The sequence below is a fragment of the Nesoenas mayeri genome (genome assembly GCF_963082525.1).
Source record: "Nesoenas mayeri genome assembly, chromosome: 27".
NCBI lineage: Eukaryota > Metazoa > Chordata > Aves > Columbiformes > Columbidae > Nesoenas > Nesoenas mayeri.
In genome coordinates, this window is record NC_137555.1 from 779,285 (window position 1) to 786,944 (window position 7,660).

The following is a 7,660-nucleotide window of genomic DNA, read 5'->3' on the forward strand; positions in this document are numbered from 1 at the left end:
GGTTATCCTGCTAAAGAGGGAGGACACTGCTGCCATCCTGCCCGTCGCTTGGGCACAGCTGTGGTGCGTCTCGAGGCGGGACTGCGGGGGTGTTCACGGAGCCCGTGCTGGCGCCGTGCGGGGTCTGCGTCTGCAGCACTAAAGGGCTTCAGTGAATGTTTATTCTGATGTGCTCCCAGAAATCCCGTGTTACCTTTTCCCATTCTGAGAATTTCTGAGCTCTCACATTGATTTCAGCACTTACTCCTCAGCTGCCCTTCTCATTAATTCTGTAGACAAACGATCCTGGTAGCAGCCGTGATGAAGAACTAAGAGCCCCCATTCCCAGCCAAGTGTGCGTCGCTACTAGATGATTCAAAACAACACACTTTTAGTGTTTCTGATATAGGGAATAGAACTTTTTAAAGGGTCTGCTTTAAAGCTTAGTTTGAACTCTGGATTCATGGGAAGGCATCTTTTAAGAGCTACTGATTTATTTGTGTGTAAGATAGCCATGCTAATAATGTGTTTTACCTGTTATGATCCATAACTGAAGAGGCCGTTGCATGTGGTCCTGTCTTGCAGCGCAATCACAAAACGCTGTCTTAGCCATATTGTTGTTTCACCTTGAAGCAAAATAGCACATTTTTCCAACGTGCCTGGCACAGCAGTGTTGGTAAATAATAACTTAGTAATTGTGTTACAGTTACTGTTCCAGCCCAGGGCACTAGCCACTGTATAAGAAAGATCCTCCATGCTCCGAAGAGTTAAAATGCTAAGAGATAATGCATCTTTTTTAGTCTTTTGGAGGGCAGGGAGTTGAAGAGTTGCTGTATTCAGTTCAGAGAGCAGCGTGCAGCGCAGGTGGGGAAACCGCCACACACGCAGCGCAGCGCGGCGCTGCAGCCGCCCTCTCCTCCCCGGCACGCCGAGCCTGCCTGCTGCCGCGCTCTTCTGCAGTAGCTTTGGCTGCATTGGGGAGGGTCATTCTGCTTCTCTGGGCTGGCAGTGCGTTACCGCTCCGCCAGGGATGGATTGTGTTCGGTAAAGACATCCTGGAGCAGTTCTGCTATAAAGCAAGTGGCGGTTCAAAGGCGGGATGAGCCGTTGGCTTGGCCCGCGGTCCCCGCGCTCTGATCCGCACGCGGAACACGCACCTTTGAAGACGTAGAGCAGTCGCTGTTTTCTGTAGATTATCAGTCGCATGTTTTGAAATCAAGGATAGCAGTCAAACAGCTCCTTGTAGCAGAGTTCGTGCTTCCCACGTTGTACTTTTTCCTTGGAGAGGACGGAGTATCTTGATCAAATGCCAACCAACATGCTGAATATTTTCAGCGCAGCTTTTGATGTCAGGGCAGGACTTGCGGATGTGATAGTGGGGGCCGTGTCTTTCATAAAGCGTGTCTGATTTTCCAACACTCGTGAGAGGTTCTCCCATACTGGCAGAAAAACCCAAATCAAGTTACTTCAGAGCAGATAGTTTTGATGCCACATGAAGTGCGATGTTGGAATAGAATGCAAAGTAGCACAAACCTCCTCAGCAGAGGACAGGTGGGGATTTCCTGAGTTGGGTTTAGATGAGTCTGTGGTGTTTGTTACCGGGAGCGGTTCTGTGCAGCGTTGCCTCCTGTTGCAGCAGAAGGGAGTGAGGATTCGAGGAAGCAACCAAATGGCCTTAAAACAAAACCAAAACTAAACACATGCAGGGAGAGAATCCATTTCTCTCCTTATTTTATCACCAACCAAAGCCATCCCTCCTACTACATATTCTGTATTTATCTTTAGGTGGGTATTATTTGTCAGTCTCATCCGTTCAGTAGTTTCAGAACACGTAAAGCCTTGTGTGGACAGTGGCTGTAGAAATTCTTCCTTCTTCTTGGTCTTCCTCATGTGAGCTTGGGAGCTCCATGGTTTGGATCAAACGCACTCAAAGCCACTGTTGCAGCGTGCCAAGTGCTCATTGAATCACAGCGCAGCGAACTTCCTACACTAATGTGCGTTATTTCTCTGCAAACATAATTAATCATGAATAATTTCACAATGAATGTCAAAGGCAGTTAACATGATAGTCCTATTTATTATAAAGGGTGACTATTACATTATATGGTGTATGATATCTTGGATGATAACAACCTAAATGCATGTAATAAAATGTTTGAAGGATATCTTGATTTATAAGAGCTTGTCCTGGCATCCCCTGCCACACGTGTATTAATAATACATTTAATAGCATCTCAGGGTGAATGCCGTATCCAGATTTTCACTGTGTCGAGGTAGCGTGTTGGTAGTTGATGTTTAATCGTATGTGCTAATGTCTTTCGTGTCGTATGCAGAGGTGCGATGTGGCTGGGCTGGCAGCGGTGAGGGCTCCAGGGGCGGATCCCTGCTCCTGAGATGGGGAATTAAAATTATTCAAACCAGGATATTTCATTCTCTTAAGTGGGATCTGAGATTATGAGCTCATCTGCACAGGGAGGACTAATGAAGACACTGAGTTTGTATCTCAGTAAAGGGTATTACAAATCAAGAGATTCCATTTACACAGTAAACGGAACAGAACTTGTAGCCGTGTTTCAGTGATGCAGGATTCAAGGTACGAGCGTTTGTTGGACATAGCAGTGGAGCTGTGCCTGCGTTTTAGAGGAAATTGTCAGTGTATGGATGTACACAGAGAGGCTTTACATCTTCCATTTTGCAAAAAGCAGAATAATAATGTTGCTTTTGCAGTGCAGAGGACAGCTGTGTCCTGGTCCTGGAGCAGGGTTTGTACATAGGATCATACAAATGGGTCAGGCGTTTTATTGAAACACCTCAGGCACGTTTGACGTAGCGTGGAACTGGCGCTGTGTGGGTGTTCTGGAGGCAGGATGGTGCTCCGGGCAGCTCTGGTGCTGTTGCTGTGCATGTGGCAGGGGTTCTGGACAAAGGTGTCCAGTGCAGTTTGCCAACATCAGCTCCCATCCGGGGCTCACCATAAAACCAGAATGTCCCGCTTTATCACAGAAATTAATGTGCCACTCATACAGTAATCGAAGATGTCAGTAAAAGACTTTTTATTCATAAATAACTGATATGCAGTAATTTACTTCTGTACATTTATCTTCAAAAGGCTATAGCCATACAGTTTTTGCAAACTCTACATAAAACATCCAAACTGTCCATTATTACATTTCGGTACAATATAACACAGCTGTTTGGCATTACCAAATATATATATGTATATATTTATATATGTACACGTGCTGAAAAAAGAAGCCAGTGCAGCCTTTTCCAAGGAGTCTTTCCCAAGTATTTTACTGTACAACATTCAGAATTTACATTGATAGAACAAGGCACAGAAAGTGTGGTATGAAGCCAAGGCCGTGCTGTTTATTTGATGTTCTTCTGACTCTTCCTACTCCTTCAGCTTCATACTAAAGAGAGATTCAAACCTCTGCTCTTCTTCAGTTCCCAACACACTGAAACCGTGGGGAGAAGCAGGTGGAGTGTGCCACATCCCCAGTGGGGCATATATATATATGGTATACATGTGTGTGTGTGCACTGCTTACTGATGCGTCAGGGAACTTTGCGAGGTTCAGTAATGGTATCTGGGGTTTAGAATGCAAAAGTCTACAGCTTCATGTAAAAATATTCCTGCCTCCCACTCCGACTTCAGTGCACGAATGGGGAAAACTGAGGAATTGCTTGAAAAGATAGCACGGTAAGGTTTATATTCCAAATTTCAGTATGGGAAACACCGGGTCTTACATCTTGTAAATTGCCAAACCAAAGCTTCAGTCAGCTCGAAGTGAGGATTTGTTAGCAAACATTCTTTTCTGTAGCAAGTACACTTGCAGTTAGATCCATGTCTTCCCTCTCCTACTTGGAGCAGGCTTGGCGCAGAGCACCCTTAACTTCATTTTGTGCTACACATTTCCTTCTGGGATTAGACAATGAATTTATATACAGAGAGCAGGTAACACGGGGGTTTGACATCGTCTCAAATTCCAACCACGGTTATCACACTAGGGCAGACAAAACCACGGCTCTATGGTGTCTAATCTCGGCAGGTTACAGCACACACATCACACGCTGGGATGGGTCTATTCTCCCCATCCCTAGGCTAAGTTCTCACAAGTGACTTCAGCTCTAGTACCTGGGACAGCGAGGCAGAGGCCACCCCGGAATCTGCCCGGGTTCCCTTGTAAAGCACAAACCAGTTATTCAAAACAATTGAACAGCTTAGTTAAAAGCAGCTTTTGCAATAGCTTGAAAGTTACAATACACGCCCCTACCCACCCGAGCCCCAGACAAGAAACACGAGCAGAATCTGTGCTATTCACCTCTAATACAAAAAGTAGAGTGGCAAGTTCCTAGACACTGAGTTTAGTTTTGGACAGAACAGTGAACATGGAGACTGACAGACTTCTCTTTGCAGTGGCAATGAGCAGAACATCAGTTCTATTTTCTGCACTGCGGATGCTGTTACTATCAAGTGATTCTCTAAGTGATTCCTTAGTCTTAGAGTGATTGATTGATTTTTGTCCATGGATTTTTGCTACCATTTATGCTAGTGTTGGCAATGAGAGAAAAGAGCAGCTAGACTGTGTGGTACCAGAAAGTGATTTGTGATCTTCTACCAGCATACTGAGGTTTATTTGTGGCTATAGGTATTGTGTGGTATATACCTAGTATTTTAAGTTACCGCATTGGCTCAGGAATGCTTTATGTTTTAAGTAATTTTAACTAGGCAGTCCTGTATCCAAGAAAGGATATAGGTGCCTCTTTACGTGCTGCTGCCGAAACCCGCCGACCTCTTCTGAAGCAGGAACAGTGTCACGGGAGCGGCTTCACCACGACAGCCCCTAGAAACCACCCTTCCGCGTGTTTGACGCTCAAAAATCTATATTTAAATCTATGCTTAAATCTATGTTTTATAGGCAGAAATAGACTGAAAAAAATATTCAAATAATGAATATTTCAAAGAGTTCCTGATGATGTGTTCTGGCTGGGCTGTATACATAAGCTGTACTTTCTGTAGTGGAATTGATCAGTTACTGAATGGTTGAGAACTGCCATGTAGCACTATCTTCCAAGTGAAATGAAAAGAGCGGACGTTGAGTACGATGCTGATACCGTGTGGTCCTATGACAAGATGCGTTTGAGTGACCTATGCTGGAAAGCTGCTCCCTGGACGTGCGAGCGCGCTGCGCACAGCCCCCCAGGAGAAATGACACCAGAAACAGCGCCCTGCATGTTCAGAGAATTGTGTCAAGATCTTCTAACCTGGTGCAAAAAGCTCAATCCCATTTTTGTGGAGCGCATCTCGGGTTCGTGGGACTTGCGCCGGTAAATGAAGTTTGAATTGCAATGTGCAGAGCAGGTTCCTTTCCTTGTGGCTTGAAGGGTTGGGCTGGAAGGAGCAGGACTGCAAACGCAGCGCGGTAAAGGCTGCGAATGGCTTTACAGAGCTGCCGTTTTGGTGACAAAATTGTAAGTCATTTTAAAAACGCAACTATTAGTCTTAAATGACTCATAACACAGAAATATCTGGGCAAAGTGCTTAGGAAGATGAAAATACACCGGAGCAGATTCTCTGGTGATGTGAAATCAGAATGGCTGTTTGACCGGCTCAGATTCGGCAGCTGGATGGAATCCTAAGTGTGTGACATTACCTTTCTCTTTCTTTTACGTTCTAGTTTGTGATGAGATTTTAAAAATTATTTTCCAAAAGTCATAATTTATAAAATAGAGGAGAGGAAGAAATTAATTTTTGGCCTCTAATCCTGCTTCAGATGCTCCTTTACATCCGTATTATGGATCAAATCATACATATATGTCTAGAGATTTCCAAAACTCCTTTTAACATAGATGTTAAAAATGTGCCTTTGGAGTGTTAAGATTGCTAATGATGTTCAATGTATCTATTTATATAGCATTTGCCTACAAATTCTGAATTATCATTGTGAGAGAATACTGGGTTGCAAAGCCAGCTTCCCGCGGCCTGTGGGGAGCTGGGCAAGGCAGCAGCAAACCGGCACAGCTGCTCCTGGCGCTGGGTTGGTGCCCAGCGCGGAGCCCGTCAGTCTGGGCTCTTTGGGATGTGCTTTGGACAAGGGCTCCAGAGCTGCTGGTTTGTGTCTCTTGCTCCCGGGCGCTCGGCGGGTGCTGGACACGGCGGCTTCTCAGGCTGCCCGGCTCTGAGAGCAACACGGCCATGTCCTGAGAGACCCTGTCAGGGCTGAGCTCCGCACGGCGCCTCTTCGGACACACGTGCACACAGCTTGTGTGCACATAGAAAGCCAGAGGGAGGACAGGTGCGGCTCCTGGGACGCCGTGGACGTGTCACAGCGCGGCAGGGTGGTGCTGAGCTCTGCTGGGGAGCTGAGCTGGGCTGGTTGGAGACTTCAGCTGCACTTGGGGATGAGCGGCTGGAGAGCACGGTGGCTGGTTGCCCAGACAACGCCGCTCGCTGAACTCTCTGCTTTTCTCTGGGTGCCATTCCCTATTTTTTTAAAATTCATGACATTTCATCCAATGCCGAACAGGTTTCTGAGGAGGAGGACTGGAAGTCACTAGGAATATAATTCAAACACAGCGAGAACCATGTGCTGCTGAAAACAGTGACAGCTTGCTGCCAAAGAAGCTGGTATTTTCGTCTCAGTTTTAAATATGCTTGCAGCCATTATGGTTTCCCTTGCAAACAGGAGCTCTCATGTCAGACTGCATGAAATACTAAAGTGCAGAGGATGCTTGGGGAAGTCTAAGTCTGGGACTGTTCCAGCCCGCTGAGCTGGGAGGGCAAAGAAACTTGTATGTTGAGATCAGTGAGAGCAAAGCAAGCCTGAGAGCAGGAGGCTCATCGTACTTTTCAGAACTGGAGTCCTGGGTAAAGGTACAGTTGGAGGTTATTATAGATTTGCACACTGAAGTGCTACACTATGGCCTGTCATGCTGTTCTGGGCCAAACCCGGTGGTGGACAAAGCTCAGAATGCTTGAGTTTAATTTCTTGCATTTCCAGAAGGCTCCTGGAGGCTTCGCCGATAGCCTGGGGTGAGAAGTAATGAGCACCTTGGCTGAGTTTAAAGAATATGAGTGAAGTAATGGTTGAATGTGGCTCAGTCGCAGCTCCCCTGGGCTCACAGTGACAGCTCTCTGGCTTTTTGGTTCACTCGAAGTAAGAAATTACTTTTGTATGAAATAGATAAAAAAATTAGGAGAATTCTCTAGCTTGATTTGGTTTTGGTGGTGAATGCAACATGTTTGCAACTAAACCGAGTATAACACAGCCAGCTTTATATCCTGGGAAATTTCCAAATTGTACAATGAAATCAAGCCAATTTCGGCAGTACCATGTGGGGTTTATTGTTTCAACCTGGAACTAAAGCAAAATTCAGCTGTGTGGATTGGCTTCACCTTTACTTTTTTGCTCTGCAGCAAATGTACAGTCGTTAAATGGGTTTTCCTTTTTAAGAAATTGTTTGGAACACACATGATATCAATGAAATAGTTGAGATCTTCTGATTCCTCAAAGATGTGCCGAGGAGGAGGCCGGGTTGTCAGCTTTCCTGTAGCAGGTATGAGGTGACCACATGGTGATATTTAAGGCCACTCTGTAGGTGTGGGATGTTAGAAATGATGGACAACGGGGCTCAAGGCCAAGAAGACAAACCTTTAAACTAGGATTAATCTCTAGTGG